Here is a 17828-nt window from a genome sequence, read left to right as displayed (position 1 = left end):
TTCATGGGTAATTTTATTGCAATTTGCATGACGCCGCTTCGTGGGGGACTGATGCTGATTTTAGACCACACACCCTCATTTTATTGAATCGAATCCTCATGATAACTCTGTGAGAAGGAATAGGAATCTTTATTCTTATTTCACAGATGTAGATCCTGAGACTCAGAGTGGTTAAGCAATTTGCCTGAGGCAGCCCAGCTAGATAGAAGCATCAGCACTCATATAGATTGTACGGACATATCACTGGGGCCCTGTCCAGATCCCCTCTGACCCCTCTTACAGATTCTGTACACCTGTTCCCCAGTGCCTTGTGTCTCCAGCTCTTATACTGGGGACTTTCCTGGGAGGCTTTTCCTTGCACTATTCGAGCCTGGAAACTGCAATGCCTCCTGGGCAGCCTGCAGCCAATTGAACAACCAGTACAAAAGGCCAGCTCCCTACCGGGACGCAGGACACATAAGTGAGAGTTACACTCCAGAAGCCCCCCAGGGATCAGGCAGAAGCTGGGGCCTCACCTTCAATCACATCTTTGCTTGGCTCCTTTCATGTCTCTTTTCTTCCTCCTCTTGCTCACCGGTTTCTGTTCCTTCTTCCTTAATTCATTTCTCGTGCACAAATTCTCATCTCAAGGTCTGCTTTTGCTTCTGGGCAGCTGGCCATCAGACACACACAGGTGTCTGACCGCAGGTCTGTCCTTTGTTTCACATGCTCAGCACATCTCCCTAATGGGACTGTGAGCCTGGGACACGTCCAGCCTGAAATTTCTGTGTGGTCCCCTAATTCACCGTAGAATGGAGAGTGTGAGCCGGAAGGATCTCCTTGGGGAGAATTCCTTAGGCCCTCCAGTGCACAGGTTCACCATCTGTGAAATGGGAGTAATAATTGTGTTGATACTAATGGGAGGAGTGAATTTGCATATGCGAAGCCCTTAGCACCGAGCACATGCTTAGGGCTCAGTAATGCTGGAGTTACTGTTGATATTTGAGCAGGTGTCATCTTGTCCAACTTTGGTTCCTAGATGGGGCTCAGGAACAAGGTTGCTGTGCTGGGCATCCTGGTTGGGCAGGAACAGAGCCAAGTGTTCAGAGCACTCTAAGCTCTTACTGAAGAATTTGGGGGAGGGAATGGTAAAGAGGCTGGATGGAGCCCATGTCTGCCACTGTCAGGAAAACCATTTTGTGATTTTGCTGCAGCGTGTCATGTCTGCCGTTCCATTCTCCCTCAGTCTCCCTTTCGTTTGTGAGACAAGTCTGCCAAGCATTTCACAAACACCATGGGGGGAAAGAGAGGAGGGAAAGAGATGGTAAAGTGTGGCAAATGGGAGGAAAGAGCAGCTCGGCGCACTCCCCAGGCGCCTGCATTAAGGGCCTGATTAACTTAAAATATTTCCCGGCTTCTGAAGCACTTGATTAAAGTCAATTGGGGGGAAAGAAGATAAGCTCTTAGAAGGGCTAATTTGAGGCTTGGAAAACTTGAATATGTCTAAATCTCAAATTGTCACTGTGGAGCGCTGGTGGTTGCTGGGCCTGCGGGGGAGCATTTGAACTTCTCCCGTAGTGGCTCCCCAGCGGCCCTGCCTCAGCTCCCTGGTCCCTCACCTCCTCTTCGTGGCTGTCTGGCTGCAGAGACTTGCAATCCCTTCTTCTCTTTTCTCTCCCTTGTGAGAGCTCAGATGATTTTTCCCTTTTGAAGCCATAGAAATGGACGGCTTTGGATTCAGAACACAGCCTCTGTTGGCTTCTTCCTCCCTCGTAGCCTGGAAGAATCAAAGTGGGGCTTTAGTGATGCCGTCCCCTGGCATCCTCTTGATGTATTAATGGGTCACGCTTGCTGCACTGCCATCCCTGCTGCCGGGGACACTATTATATGGGCAGATCTTTTCCCTTTTCCCTCAGATCAGGGGACACAGAGCCAGGCAGGGAGCAATTGGTTTTCTTTTCATAAAGCACACTGGGCTAACTTTTGATCTTTGACAGGGAATTTCCTGCAAAGATGCAGACAGAGAGAGGACCTCTAATCCTGGCTGCCCTGCTTAGCACAGTGAAGGCTGGGGCAGGAGGCATTTTGTGGCCTCTGGGGGGTGTATCCATTCTCTATGTCTTTGTAGGGGCTGAAAATGACACCTGTGTACCAGCTCATGATTCTGCAGGTCGGAGGCTGGCATGGTGCAGCTGGTTCTCTCCTCAGGGTCTCATAAGGCTGATTTCGAGGTGATGGCTGGACTGAGTAATGTTCTGAGAGCTCGGGGGAGAAGTCTGCTTCCAGGGGCAGTCAGGGTATTGGCAGAATTCAGTTCCTTGTGGATGGAGGACTAGGGACCTCTTCCCTACCTGGCCATCACTTGAGGGTGTCTCTGAGCAACTTAGGGCTGTTGGCATTTCTTCTCACATGGCCACCTCCACCTTCAAACCAGCAAAGGCACATCAAACCCCTCTTGTGCCTTGAATCTGTCTGACCTCCTCTTCCCTCTTTAGCCAGAGAAAACTTTCTGTTTTTATAGTCAGCTGTTTGTGTCAGGCCCACCTGGAAATCTCTGTTACTTTTAAGGTTAATTGACATGGGACTTCAATTACATCTGCAAAACTCCCCCCCACAGTACAAAATTCCCCATCACAGTGTGAGATGGGCATCTCGAGGGCAAAGAGAGATTCTGCCTCTGACTGTGATGTGGTTATGGCCAGAGGGCCCAGGATAACCTTGAATAACCCCTGTTCCCATAAGATCCTATAAGGGAGGGAGGAAGGCTCCCAGGGAAGCTTGGCAATGGGAACAAAGCTGCCAGCTTCTCATCAGGGCCTCTGTGGTAGCCCCCAGGAAGACCTCTGGGGAACACGACGAGGTGGCACGTTTTGAGATCACAGGCTAAGGAATCTCGCAGGCTCCTTACCACCATCATTCCCGCTTTCAGCCATGGTTTCCCAAGACCAAGTATGAGCTCTCCACAGTATACACACAGAAAATTGTGGCTACTTCTTATAAAACTTAATATTGAAAGGCATCAGTATTTTATATTTCCTATATTTATTTATTAAAACCAATAATTGGTGGCTTCTGATCCCAAGTGGCATTTTGCATGCAGTTCTCACCCAGTGTTTCCCAAAGTTCTTCAGAAATACATTTGAAGGGACAGAGTGGGAAGCCGGCCCACTACCTCCAGAAACCAAGGTGGGCAGCCCACTGTCTAAGGCATCAGGGGGTAGTTTCCATAAGGGGCAGAGTGAGATGGCTGTTGGAGGCCCAAATATGTTCTACCATTTTATTCTGAATGAACTGATCAGCTTGAAGGAAGGAAGGAAGGTAGGTCGGGGGTCTTTCCCTCTTTAGGGGATTCTTGAGGCAGAGGGCCATGTCCCAGTTAACCCGAGAACTGGATGTCCATTTCACTAAACAGTGTTTCTGTATTTGAGGCACATCCCTACTCGCTCTCCTCTATCAGCTGTGTTCCTAGAACTTCCCCTGGGCTCTCTCTGGGGCCTAATGGAAGGACTATCCCAGCAAGTGGCACCCATGAGCCCAGATCACAGTACAGTGGGTGCTGGAGGAACCACATAGAGCCTTGGAATAGTGCATTTTGGGAACTGTAGTTTTCATTGAGCTCCTTGTTTCAGGGAATTAGGGTACAAGATCTCCTTCCCAGCTCTTCCACTTAGCATAGGTACTTCACTTAGCATGGGATTAATTGTTAGACAAACACCGCAGCCAACATGTATGGGCTTCTTGCTGTTCAATTGAGGCTTCTTTCTTTTCTGGTTCAGAATTACGATACTTTGAGAAAGGAAGAACAGCAGGGGATCCTTACCTTTAGGTCATTGAAATGTGTTAGGAAACTAATAATTAAATTAGTTTTGCCCTGGCATAAGAATCGACTGACAGATCAGTGGGATAGAATAGACAGTCCTATGTAAACTGGAACTTGGTATACACCCAAAGGCTTCAGAATGAAAACATTAAGGGCATATAGTTCTACAGATTACATTGTGAAAAGTGCTATTTGGAAGGAATATGAAGTTAGATAGATCCTCATCTTTTACTGAATTCCCAAAATATTAAAAAATTCAATCCTCCCCCTTCATTACTCTCTGTGCAACTAAAAGGCCAACAATAATCTAGGTAAACTTACCACATCTTTGCCAGACAAAGGATCAAAATCTTTACTACAATAAGGGCATGTAAGAGGTCTTACAGAACAGGGGAAAAATTAGTAAAGAACGTGAACCTACAGGTCAAATAAAAAAACTGTCTTTAGGAAATAATCAGAACAAATACCTATTTAATAAGTGTGTTTGCTGTAGTACCACTTAGAAGAACAAAACATTACTGTGTTTTTGTGAAATGTTTAGCAGTTGAAGAGTGGTGAAATAAATTGTAGTCTATTATGTGATATAATGTTGGGCAGTCATTATAATTGTGCTTTAGAAAATATCTATCATGGGATCAAATGTGAAGTTTCATATTTGAACAATGTAAAACTAAATATGCTGTGTGATAAATGCCCCCTACATGTGCCAGCATGTGCCTTGCACATATGAGAACCTGTTAACAATAGATCTCTATGTGTGATGCAATTATATGGGATTTTTATTTGCTTCTGTACTTTGTTTTATATTTGATGTTTCTATTTTCCAAATTTCTATAATGAGCTTTTTGCAAGCAAGTTGTATATTTTAATAAATCAATGGCTGTTAAATTGGTGTATAAAAAACTGAAAACACTATGGGGACAAGTAGAGGCTGTGTTTGTTGGTAGAAAATCACAATAGTGTAAAATGCAACTTCTCTTTAATCTATTTGTTAGTAAGTTGATGAACACAGTGAATCCCAGTTAAAACACTAAGAGGATTTCAAAATTTGACAAAGGAATTTGAAAGTCACTTGGGAAAAAATTAATGTGCAACATAGGACAATTTTGTAAAAAAACAGTAATAGAAGAAGAGTGGTGCTAGCAGATCTTAAAATGTATCTTGAAACTGCAATAATCAAAATGTTTGGTTTCAGGAACCAAATTAACAAGGTGGAGCACCCCTTCCCCTGTATACTAAATACTAAGTACCCAAAGAAATTTTAGTATAATTATATTAAAGGATCACTTCCAAAAAAAAATACACTTCAAATCAAACACTTGGGGAGGGAAGGATGGCTTATTTAGTAAATGGGACAACTGACCCATCATTTTGTGAAATTTTTTCTTTATAAATCTATGTTCCCATTTCTTTGTCTTTTACTAAAATAACTTCTAGGTAGATTAGAGGGTAAATTGTTAAACACTGACCTCAGCCAGCGCCACTGCACAGTTTAGAGCTGGGCGGGGCTGCCCATTCCAACAAGAAGAGCGCCCCCAAGCTGTAAGTGGGAGCTCTGCAGGGCACGCCTCCCACGTCTGCTCGGTGCTGCCCCACCTTCCACGCCAGGCTTCCTCCCCTGAGGAGGTCTTGCCCATCCCATTAGTTCACGAGACTCTGCAAGCCCCTTGTGCAGAAACTACACCTGCTTGCATGCTCTTCTCTGCTACTCCCACCGCTCCTCCTCATGAGCCCCGCTCCCCCACCGGACCTTCACCCAGGCCCCCCCCCACTCCCATCCTCTTTAACTTTCTCCTGCTTTGTTTCCTCCATAGCTTTGGCCATCCTCCAACATCTTGTGTTCCTCTATTTGAATTTTGTGCTGAGCCCATTGGCCCCACTCGGGGATTCGAGCTCTTGGAGGGCAGCTGTCTTGCCTGTCTTGTGCCCGGCAGTAACCCCTGTGCCCATAAAGCAGTACCCGGAACAGGGAGAGCACTCAGTAAAGAAGAGTCTCCGTGAGTGACTTTAAACCTGAAAATGGAACCAGAGGTAAGTACCTTTCCAAACTGCTCAGAAAAACGAAAAGCTGTAAAAGAAGGGAGTGGTAAATTTGAATAGACATTAATTCATGCATTATTGTAACTGGTGAGGACCCACGTGTTTCAGGCACTGAAGGAGGCGCTGGGGAGGCTGTGGTGAGCAAGACAGCCAAGGTCCTGCCCTCCTGGAGCTTATAGGCTGGGCTGAACAGATGGAAACAAATGCATCCCTGCACGCTGTGATAAATACAACCAGAGAGACAGACAGGGAGCTGAGGCAGAGGGTCAGGGAAGTTTCTCTGAGGGGGTGACTGTTAAACTATGGCCTTCAAGAATGGGAATGCCTTCCTCTGCTAGCTAGCTGGAGACAGGAGGAAAGAACATTCCAGAAGGAGAGAAATCAAGACAAAAGGCGAAAAGAGCTCAGGTACATTTAGAATGAGGGGAAGGATATAGTATGATGCTGGAGAAACAGGCAGCTTCTAGACCATGCCTCCTAGGTCATGGCAACTGAAATTTATTCTAAGAATAATGGAAAAAAACAGGAGGGTTTTAAGCAAGGAGGCAACATAATCTGGCTTCAGTTTTTAAAAGATTACAGTTGTGGTAAGAGTAGAAATGGGAGGGTCAGTTAGAAGGTTATTTTATACATTTAAAAAAATCCATGGCATAAGACATGATAAAGAAATGAAATTAGCAATAAATCAGGAAAAAAGTTTCTGCTATTTCACCCAATGTTGCTTTTATGAATTTATAAGAGGGTCATACAAAGAAATATGGAAAAAAAGTTTAAAAAATGAGCCAAGGCTATAAACAGGCAGTTAATAAGGGAACTTCTTCCTAATTTCTGTCTTTCTCTTGTGCATGCACGTGTGTACACACAGACACGCATGTACACACACACACACTTCTTCCAAAAAAACAACTGCACAATATATTGTCAATCACCATATTGAAAGACATCAATGGTTAGTCATAATAAAAGAGATACAAATAAAAATAGTAACAAGATTCCATTTTTCACTGTTTAGATTGACAAATGTTACAAAGTGTTCTCTTTTCCAGAGTTGAGTGAAGCTTGGTCAAAAGGGACATTTCCATATAGAGTTAATGGCAGAAGGGCATATCTGGGGCATGTTGGCATGACCTCAGTTTAACCAAGTTCAAGGATTTGCGCGTGGCATCTGAACCAGCTGTTTCAGGTCTAAGAGCACATGCTGGGACGATTCCCTGGGCCATGCTCTTAAACTCATATATGAGGTGCTCATGGCAGCTCTGTTGTAATAGGAAACGATCCCCAACAAAACCACAAATGACCATCAACAGGGGTCTGGCTAAATAATATTTCTGGTTTATCCATCAATGGCACACTCTCCTCCTTAAAAAAGAACAATTGAATCTAAATGTACTGCTGTGTAACCCTGTTCAAGATATACTGTTACATGAAAAAAATTAAAAAGCAAGGTGGGGACAATGGAACAGACATACACATGGCATTCTATTATATGCAGAAAACATTTTCTGGAAGGACTTATAAGAAACTTATCAACAGAGGTTGCTTTGGGGGGACTACAACTTATTTTATCTTCTCTGTGGTGGTTGAATTTTTAAAATATGCTTTCTTATGTATAACAAAAATTCGTTCAACTTTATATTAAGTTTAACAAAATATGTTAGAAACAGGAAACAAGTTAGCTATCATCATTCCAGGTACAACAAACATAATAACCCCCAATAATGAGTGGTAAAGATTATTAATAACCCTTTGCATTGGCAGGAATGTGTGCATGCCATGTCTTCATGACCTCATTGAGTTCTCAGAGGGGCAGCCACAGTGATTCCCATGTCACTGATCAGACACTGGGGACCATGCTCGGGGAGCTCAGAGTCAAGTTCTCTGATTCCCTGCCTGGAGCTTTTCCTTACTTTCTTTTGATGATAGAGATGGAGGGTATCAGCTGAAAAGGGAAGTATTCTGTTTCCCAACACATGCCAGTATGGGCAAAAGTTATGGATTGCTCATCTCCCTCTGCCAATCCTATCGTCTGCAGTGTGACCTTGGGCAAGTCACTTCCACTCTGTAGATAATCTCTAAGGTCTCTCCAAGCTATATATATTTTTGATTTATGTCAAATGTCTAGCTGAGGTAATTGAATTTTCAGGGTGGTGTATCATAACTCATTCCCAAAAGTTTGAAACACAAGTTCATGGGCAACATTTGAAGAATTGAGGTCTTGAGCAGCTCTGTAAATCACCTGTTCTACAAAGCGCATCCTTCCTTGGAATGCCTCTGCAGGGGGAGACATGCAGACTGTAGCCTAGCTTTGCTCTGTTTCCAGCTCAGGCTGTTCGCTCTCATGCAGAGGTGGGTGAGACAGATAATGAATACCCAGCCTTGGCTAATGGCTTGTTGTGCCCTGCTTTTTGTCTCTAAGTTGTAGACTTCTAGAATCTTGGATGCCTAGGACTGTGAAATTCAGGGAAATAATAAAGTCTTAGAAATCCAGTGGAGGCAGTGTGAGGATTAAATGTATGAGCTACCAAAACAGACACCCTGGGTTTGAGTCCTGTTTGGATCCTGGTTCTCCAGGTCATTGTGTCCCCTCCCCTCTGCCAGTTTCTCTCTATGCCCAGTAAAATTTCCCCCAGATATTTGGAAAGCTGCTTTCCCCAGATATATGGTAGGATGAAAGTGCCATGAAATTAACACCTCTTTCTCCATGCCCAGAAACTCTCAACAAACACTTCTTGGAATTAATAATTATGTTAAGCCACATGAAATTGCTGTTTCTACAGGTCAAAAATGATTGAACAGTGGCAACTTTTATAAGTTCAATCTAATAGAACCGGAGTTCCCTTGTCCCTCAGGTGGGATTATTGGGCAGGGAATGGTCTGCCCACTTTCCAGTCTCCCCACTGGATTGATCTAGTCACCACTACATAGGCAACTTAACAGCCCACCCTTTATAGCCTGTGTCACATCCCCACTTCCCTACCGATATTTCGGGAGGATAACCTTCCAAAGCAACTTTGTGCACTTCAGTTTTTCATCTCAGTGTCTGCTTCTGGTGCAACCCCAGCCTCACCCACCCAGGGCTTCCCATCTGTGGGATGGCCTGTTGTCAGATCTAATGAGGTAGGGTACAGAAAGCCTCTAGCACACAGCAAGTGCCAATCGGTATGAGCTGTTACTGTGCCCAAGTCCAGCACGCTCGTTTTGGAGACATGGTGACTGAAGTCCAAAGAGAGGGGCCTTTCTCAGGGCCACTTCAGGGGTGGGCATGGGCTCCTTACTGTTGGCAGAGGCCAGGGAAGGTGATGCCAAAGGCAGGCAGAGCACTGACTGGCTTCTTCCTCACTTTCCTCAAGAGGCTGTGTGATAGGATGTAACCAGCTGGGACTCCCTTTGTACACACCTGTGGAATGCACCAGGTGCTCATGTGCTGTGCACAGGTCCTGACTGTTCAGCTGGGGCACTGCCCATGGGTATGTGGGGCTGCCCAGAGCAGTCACTGGAGAGAACTGGGTGGGGAGCCAGGAGTACGGACCGTGATGCTGTATTTGCTGCCAAGACTCTACCCAGGCTGGGCTGCTGTGTCCAAAAGGCAGGTTCTTGGGTGCAATCCTTGTTGAAATATCAGCTCCAAACAGACCAAGAGATGAGACAGATGAGCATTTGGACCAGTCTTGGATCGAGCAGGACATTTGACTCAAGTCTGCAATGGAAAGACAGCACATTGCCGAACAGTCTGGGGTTCTGGATGTAGATGTGAGGTTCTCCTGAGAATACAGGCTGCTTCCTTCTCTATCTTCCCACCCAGTTCTGGTGTACGTGGTGTGACAGAGAACACGGTGCCAAATGGGGACCTCCTGAGAAACTCCTTATGAAGGAGTCAGCCTTGCTGTATTGGACAGCATCCTGGACCAATGCTGGGAGACGAATTCCAGCCCTAGCTGTGCCACGGAAGTTGGTGGCACGCCCCTAACACAGGAAGCCAGTTTCTTCCTCTGTCAGGTGTAGGTGCTCATGTGTTCCTGAGATAATCCTGTAACCATGTTTCAGGAAAGATGGCTGAGAAGATCCAAGTTCATCCTATCAGCCTCTCTCCCACTTCCTCCTCATTGCTGGGCAAGGGCCAGAGCAGAGCCAGAATTCAAATTCCCATCCAATTCTTAGAAGCTTGGATCTGATGTGGACCAGTGCTACTGTCGAAGAGGCAACATTTCCCAAAGGTTGTTCGAGAGAGCACGGTTTTTGGGTGCTGTTATTAAGTATTCATCATTAAAGGGGTTCTGTGGCTTTTAGCATGCCAGTTACAAAAGAAATGTTCTCACTTTTAGGCTAATTAAATTAAAACCAATGTCAATTTATGAAGCGTTTATCATATCAAAGCCCAGTGATGGGCACATGGAGACAGAAGGAAATGAGCTGGCTGACAGGGGCTTAGTGTCAGTTGGGGAGACATACTGGCAAGCTCATTGTTACTGTAAATATGTTAAGGGGAAGAGCAAGGGTGTATATAGGGCATGGGGCTGGCATGGGGGAAGAAGTGATTAAATCTGGATGGGAGCAGGGAGAGGTCTCACACAGGTCAGCTTTTTTGAAGGTTAGATTAATTTGCCTGGTGGCAAGATGGCTTCCCAGACCTTCCCAGCAAGCACAGATACCTACATAAGGCACAAAGGCTGGAAGCAGCATGAGGTGTTTAGGGAACTGTGTGACATTTGACACCTTTAAATGGCTAGTTCCTGAGAGCAGGGGTGTGCCACCCAATATGGCTCCACAGTCACATTGTCCCCATATATAATTATGAAAAATAGAAACTGAATGTGTGGCTCTGTTGACCCTTTGGAAACACCATAATCAAACATAGACAGCTGCTTAGATTGTCTGAGTGAGTCACCAAGGAGAAGATGCTACAGAAATGTGGCAGCTAGGAGACAGCTGGACTGATGGAGGTGACAGGCATAGGAGAGGCTGACAGTGATGGGAACTCTCCTCTTGGGTGCTATGATGCTGGCAGGCTGGATTCACAAAGCACACCTTCTGGAACAGTGCCTCATGAATGTGAATGTGCACCCATGTTACCTGGGGATCTTGTTGCGGCCTGAGGTTCCTCATTCTAACAAGCTCTCAGGTACTGTCCATGCTGTTGGTCCTCAGACCTCACTTAAAGTAATGAATCTCTAGAGTAGGAGTTGGCAAACTATGGCCTGCTACTTATTTATTTTTTATTTTTTATTTTGATATTGTTAATGTACAATTACTTGAACAATATTATGGTTACTAGACTCCCCCTATTATCAAGTCCCCACCACATACCCCATTACAGTCACTGTCCATCAGCATAGTAAGGTGCTATAGAATCACTACTTGTCTTCTCTGTATATACTGCTTTCCCTGTGCCCCCACCCTCCTACATTACGTGTGATAATCATAATGCCCTTTTTCCCCCTTTATCCCTCCCTTCCCACCCATCCTCCCCAGTCCCTTTTCCTTTGGCAACTGTTAGTCCATTCTTGGGTTCTGTGAGTCTGCTGCTGTTTTGTTCCTTCAGTTTTTGCTTTGTTCTTAGGCTCCACAGATGAGTGAAATCATTTGGTACTTGTCTTTCTCCACCTGGCTTATTTCACTGAGCATAATACCCTCTAGCTCCATCCATGTTGTTACAAATGGTAGGACTTGCTTTCTTCTTATGGCTGAATAATATTCCATTGTGTATATGTAGCACGTCTTCTTTATCCATTCATCTACTGATGGACACTTAGGTTGCTTCCATTTCTTGGCTATTGTAAATAGTGCTGTGATAAACATAGGGGTGCATCTGTCTTTTTCAAACTGGGCTGCTGCATTCTTAGGGTAAATTCCTAAGAGTGGAATTCCTGGGTCAAATGGTATTTCTATTTTGAGTTTTTTGAGGAACCTCCGTACTGCTTTCCACAATGGTTGAACTAGTTTACATTCCCACTGCCTGCTACTTATTTTTGCAAGTAAACTTTAATAGGACACAGCATGCCCATTTGTTTATATATTGTCTATGGTGCTTTCACACCACAAGGGCAGAGCTGAGTAGTTGCGACAGAGACCATGGCCTGAAAAGCCTAAAAAATTTACCATCTGGCTCTTTATGGGAAAAGTTTGCTTACCTCTGTTCTAGGGTGGTGGTTCTTGAATTTGGCTGTATATTAGTCACCCAGGGAAGCTATTAAACATCCTAATGCCCAGGATGCAGCAACATCAATTAAATCATAATTTCTGGAGATGCACTTAAGGCATCAGTACTTTTTAAAATTCCCAGTGATTCTAACATGCAACCAAGGTTAAGAAACACTGCTGGAGAGGCTGCCGTGGTTCTGATTCATTGTGCCTGCAATTCACGAACATGTCACCAGGAGGCAGTGGCATAGTTAGGATATGCGCTAGAGGCAGGCAATTGGGCATGACTCTCTGCATTGCTCAGACTGGCTCTAACCACAAGATCTCCTGGCATAGCTAGAACTGGTTCTGAAACTGAGAAGTCACTCATAGGTGATCAGCTGATGTAAGTCACTTGCTTTATTCAGCAGAGGCGAGCTCATAGACCTGTGGGCTTCAGAGCCTGGCACAGCACTAACCACTTTAGATATTTTACAAATGACTCTGTAATGCAAATCGCTTTTAGCCTGGGCCTTATCATTTCCAATCTTGGCTGTTCACATCTGAATTTTGCCCCTGGGCTCTTTTGAGGATTTCCATTCCATATGTGGTATCCACTGTGCCTTAAATTAAACCAATCATAAGTAGAACTAGCATCTGTGTGGCTCTCTTATCAAGGACTTTCACATCAGTTACAGCATTTGGATCCTCACAATACCCTGTGTGTGGAGTTTATTTCCATTTTGCAGAAAGGAAACTGTGGTTCCTGGTGTGGAAGTGACATTCTCCAGAAATAGTGAGTGGTGGATGTGGGGCTCCTGCCACATCTCTGCCCATGTCACCAGGGTTGGTGATGGGTCACAATTTTAGGAAAAGCTCATTTTTGAGCTTTTTGACTCTCTCAGCTCCCCATTCTTCTCCATGTTGCCTCTCGATCTCTCCTGCCTCACTTTCTGTGTTTCTCTTCCAACTCCTTTCAAATGGATAAAGATTTTACAGCTTCTTTATAAATACTCTGCAGGTTTCAATTCAGCCTTTTTGTAGATTCAAACAAAATCCCTAAAGGAGCTCAGTTCCCTCTTCTTTTTCTTTTCTGTTCGATACGTTTGAACCATTTTAAACCGACCACATCAGAACGGGTTTTGAACACAATCACCCAGTAATGGACTCACAGATGTGAGTTCGGCCATTGCCCTGTGTGCCGTCCCCTGAGACCACTGCAGTCATGGGGAAGACAGATAACCTCCAACTTAAATTCAATTTCATTTCCTCTGCCCCAACAAAACTTTTCACCTGTCAGCCTCATGCTCATCGGGAATAAAGACCCAGCCTCTCTGAGTCTGACCTGGATGGGCTGTAGCATTTGGGAGGCACGGAGAGATGGACGTTGGGCCACTTTGGTCTGGCCCTTTGCCCTGGGACATGCTTGTTGAGTGGATTCCAGAAACACAACTGGTTTTCTGTCTTAAAGCCCTTACCTTTCACTTTGGAGAATGTGTCCAAACCATAAAGGTGAAAGGAGAGAAGTCCAAATGCTTGTAGTTGAATTTGTGATTCACCCCCTACCTCATTCTATCAGGGAATCAATTTCTGATGTGCTCCTCTGAACAGGGAAAATGCTTAACAAAGTAATCTGTGATTAAATGTCCAATGGGAAACGTCAATTTTAGAACTGACAATAAATACAAGTGAAGAATATTCGACGTTAATCAACCTTTGGAGATTTAATGCCCCCAAGTGGGCTGATCAACAGGGAGGGTGGAAGTTCTAACAAGTACTCTCGATTTCCTGGGACAGAGCTAATTTTATATTATTTTAGTCGTTTTAATAAAAGGTGGCTCATTAAGTGTACAGTGAAACGACTTTGTTTTTATATGTTTTACTGTAGAGATTAATGTATGCCAAATCATCAAATATTTGATATTTTTGAGCTTTTTGACTCTCTCAGCTCTAAGGGGATGGGCTGAAGCTAAGGTCAGTCATAGGTGGCATTAAATCGGGGCTTGGTAAGAAATCATGAATGCCAAACTTGGATTGGCTTAAGCAAAAAATAGTGTTTACTGGAAGGCTATTAGGACAGCTTATAGAATTAAAGGACAAGATGAGAAGTCAGGCTTTGAAAAGCCAGGGTAAGTCCACAGAGCCCAGGAATGAGAACTAGATCTTCAGATGCCACAAGAACTGTCCCTCTATATCTTATCTCTGTCTTGAGCCTTATTCTCACCTCGTAAATTCCCTCCACACCTGCAAAGTCACTTGAAGCTTCCAGTCTCACATTGCAAAACTTCCGCCAGGGAGAGGAGAATGGAATCTTCTTTCAAGCATCAGTTAACTTTCTCTAGGGAAAGGGCTCTGATTGGTCAGACCTGGGTCACATGTCCATGCCCTGGACCAATCACTATGGCCAGAGAGGTGGGGCTGGGAAGACAGCCATTTCTAAGAACAGGGAGCAGAACTGTAGGGAGGAGAGTGGCTCCCAAAAGAAGTGACAGGCCTGGCCTTGGGGGCAGTTGTTGAGAGGCAGTCACTCTGATTTCTGTCTGTTCATTCATGACTTAGGAATAAAATAGAGAAAACTATAAGGACCATTTATCAAAGACTTACTTGTCCTTGTTAGTTCAGATTGCTGAGATAGGTATGCTATAGACATGCTCATTTTACTCATGAGAAACAAAGGTCTAGAGAGGCTAAATAACTTGCCCAAGACATACCCCTGAGAGGAGGAAGAGCTCGAGTCAGATGCGTGCTGGGTCTGACCTCGGAGCCAGTATTCTTGACCAGGAGGCTGTTGTCCCATATCACACTCCACACTGCAGCCTTTCCCAAATGCAGGCCTGCTCCTGGCCTTCCATTGGTGAAACAGTCCGCTCCCACTTTGCCCCCAGGGGGAAGTTCAAACTCCCTGTCTTGGCTGACGGCCCTCCTACTACCTCTGCTCCTTCCTTTCCCTGAGAAGCCAATACTGAATTAACAGTGATTGAATCCTGATGCTGGGTCATCCCTATCACCTGTGGTGTGTACAGCTTACCACCCAGTACCACCCACGGCAGAGAGTCATTGACCTTCACTGTCTTCCCAACCCTATGTTCCCCAGAGCAACAAGTCTGGGGCAAAATAACCCCAGAACTGTTCAAAATTTCCAATCCCCTGGTTAGTGTCAAAGGAAAAAAGCCTTAATTGGTGCATAGCATTTAAATTCCAAAAATTTCCTCAAAATTTTTTTTCTCCTTATGATTTATAAAAATCAGTAGATCTTGAGCACAGCTCCCTTCTGTTCCCTTCCCCCACTGCCTTGCCATGAACTCTCCCCACTGACTGAGTGTTGGAGGTTTGTTCTCAGAGAACCTCTGTTGATCTCAGGTGGTCTCTCATTCCAGAGGGCAGGGGAGCCTGCCTATTACAGATGTGCCTTTGTTGACCTGGCCCTAGTATATTCCTAAGTTCTAGAAAATGGCATGTCTCCCAAGTGGCTTCTTGTGGATGCACTGCTGTTCATCCATCTCTTACAGGTCTGGCACTTATTTGTTCCTCAATGTGAGCTCGTTGCCCAGGCTGCTCAGAGGGTCTGGATCCTGTGTGTGCTTGACGGGCATTAGTTATCCTAGTCATTGCTGAATAGGATGAGGCCCTCCTATGAGCCTAATCAAGGGACAGCCTGGGGCAGGGGCTGCACGGGAGGCCTGGAGAAGAGAAGGTGTGTGTGGGTTGGACAGAGAGAAGGAAAGCAAGCCTGAGGCATGGGCCGGCTGGCATGCTTGAAAGTAGACTTGAGGATGTTGTCGGGAGCCCCCTGAGGTAGTCCAGCCTTGGCCTCAGAAAGATGACTGGGCTGGGAGTCAGCAGCCGGAGTTACCTTCTAGGCTAGTCATTGATTCAGTGTGAGGACATAGGCCAGTCATATATTAACTTGGGGGCCTACAGTTTCCCCTTGTATTAAAGATGAGGATGACAGATTATCAGTATTTCCCAACTTCTAAATACTCTCCTATGACCGTCACCCAGAGTGGTCAAGTCAGACACATGAACAGTAACGGCAACCCCGTGTGATGTCTACTTTAATGCTCCATGGCCACTTAGACCTGTCCATAGGCACACCGGGAGCCGTACCTTTCATATGTGATCTCTCTACTGCTGACCTTAAGGAAGGGGCTTACAGAGAGCTGCTCAAAGGAGATGCTCAATAAATATTTCTGGATGAGTGAATGAAGAAGGCAGATAGTGAGAACATTAGGACAATTTCTTCTTAATGAAGAATAGGGTGTCTTGTCAAAGGTGCAGACTTTGGACTCACATAGGTCAGGATTCCCACCATGACTCCACCACTAGCTGATGAGTCCTGGTTTGTAAAATGTGGACAGCATTCCCTTCTTTCCAGGGTTATTGTAAGGGCTGAGTGACCCAACCCCTAAGGCACCCAGCACATGGTAGGTGTGTAATGATTGGTGGGAAAGGCTGCGAGGAGCTGAGGAGGTTGTGACTAGACTTCTAGGTGGATCTCAGCCATCCCAGGAAGACGAGACTCCAACAGAGACTTGCAGCGGAGGACTGAGTACCATCCCCTCTGCGCCCAGCTCAGGGACTGACATGCCTGGCCTGGTGACATGTGCCATCACTTTATGTTTGTGGAACTTACAACAGGGAAACAGTTTATTTCTTGTTCACCTGTGATTACTTGTTGTGTGTGTGTGTGTGTGTGTGTGTGTGTGTGTGTGTGTGTGTGTATGAAACAGAAAGAATCCTGTGGGTGTAATTAACTCAGAAAACCATATATGTCATAGTATCCTGTCCAATTAAGTTTTTCTACAAAATACATGAATATTAACCATTATAATAGCTAAGACCTTTGACCTTTGTGGAATCACTTAGATGCTCTAGGTTTCCATGTCCATGTTTATTGCAGGGGATATAAATGACACCTCTTGAACTTGAGTCTTTGCCTTGGGATCTGCTTCTGTGGGGACCAGAACTAAGGCCCTTTGGGAAGAGGGCAAGACATTCTGGCAACTCAGCCTCTCTGATTAATGGAGGGAGACACCAGGGAGCCATGCAAGTGATATTTCATTTCCTGCAGTGAGTGACAAAAGTCATCAGGTGAGGTAACAAGAAAGGGAAACTGCTTCCGGTAATGGATGCTGTGGCTACAGACTGATGGCTCTGAAACTCAGTCCTAAGCCTCAGTCACCTGAGGAAGACCAGGCAGATCCTGGATCTGCTCCAGCCCTTGTTTGGTGCGGTCAGAGGCATTTCCCCTGCCTCAGTGGGCTGAACGGAAACCTCCTTGTTTGTTTCTCTAGGATGAGAGCCCTATCTTCCACTTCTGTTTTATCTCCTCTTTAGAAAACCTTATCTTTTCACACGTTTGTAGTTGTTCCTAAGATGCTGAAGAAGAAGGTGGCCTGATTCTTTTAAGAACGAAGCAGGCCTGTCAGCAAAGAACATTTTCTCTGGTTGGAAAAGTATATGGCAAAATCAGTAGGCGTGTGATGAAGGGTTGTTTGTCTTCAGTATGTGACTTCTGAAGGGAAGCAGAGAGCTTGCTGGGAGGTTGGGAGAGGACTTAACCCTTTTCCTGGGGTTCCTGGGAAGTAGGTGCTGAGATCTGCAGGTCCAACCGAGAATTCTTCCACCCCAAATGCTGCCAGGAGACTGCCCCTGAGCTCTGCCTTCCTGTCCAACTGCACTGTCCTTCTGCCTTGAGCCTTCCCGCTTCCCACCCTTACACCCACATGTCACACCACTGCCAAGGCTAACCTCTCATCCCCCAGTTCCTCCTTCTGCTTCAAGCAAAGCTCAAGGCACAGGCCCTCCATGACCCATGCTGGGCTGCCCACTGCAGCTTCTCCCCTTGTCACTTTGTGGGCTGTCGAGCCTC

The 17828-nt window shown here is 45.4% G+C and overlaps 1 long non-coding RNA gene across 2 annotated transcripts in view; it reads left to right on the top strand.

Annotated features, from left to right (window-relative positions):
• LOC118918772 (uncharacterized) overlaps positions 1-17828 on the top strand; it is a 478090-nt gene that overhangs the window by 22691 nt on the left and 437571 nt on the right. The window contains exon 1 of one of the 2 annotated variants that reach the window (XR_008994007.1): positions 5620-5830. The exons of the other annotated variant lie outside the window; for it this stretch is intronic. This is a non-coding gene — a long non-coding RNA (uncharacterized LOC118918772). Of the gene's footprint in view, positions 1-5619; positions 5831-17828 lie in introns of those variants that run through there. 2 annotated transcript variants of the gene reach the window in all.

This window comes from Manis pentadactyla, chromosome 15 (assembly GCF_030020395.1).
Source record: "Manis pentadactyla isolate mManPen7 chromosome 15, mManPen7.hap1, whole genome shotgun sequence".
In the NCBI taxonomy this organism is placed as follows: Eukaryota; Metazoa; Chordata; class Mammalia; order Pholidota; family Manidae; genus Manis; species Manis pentadactyla.
This window is presented reverse-complemented; position numbering and strand designations above follow the sequence as displayed.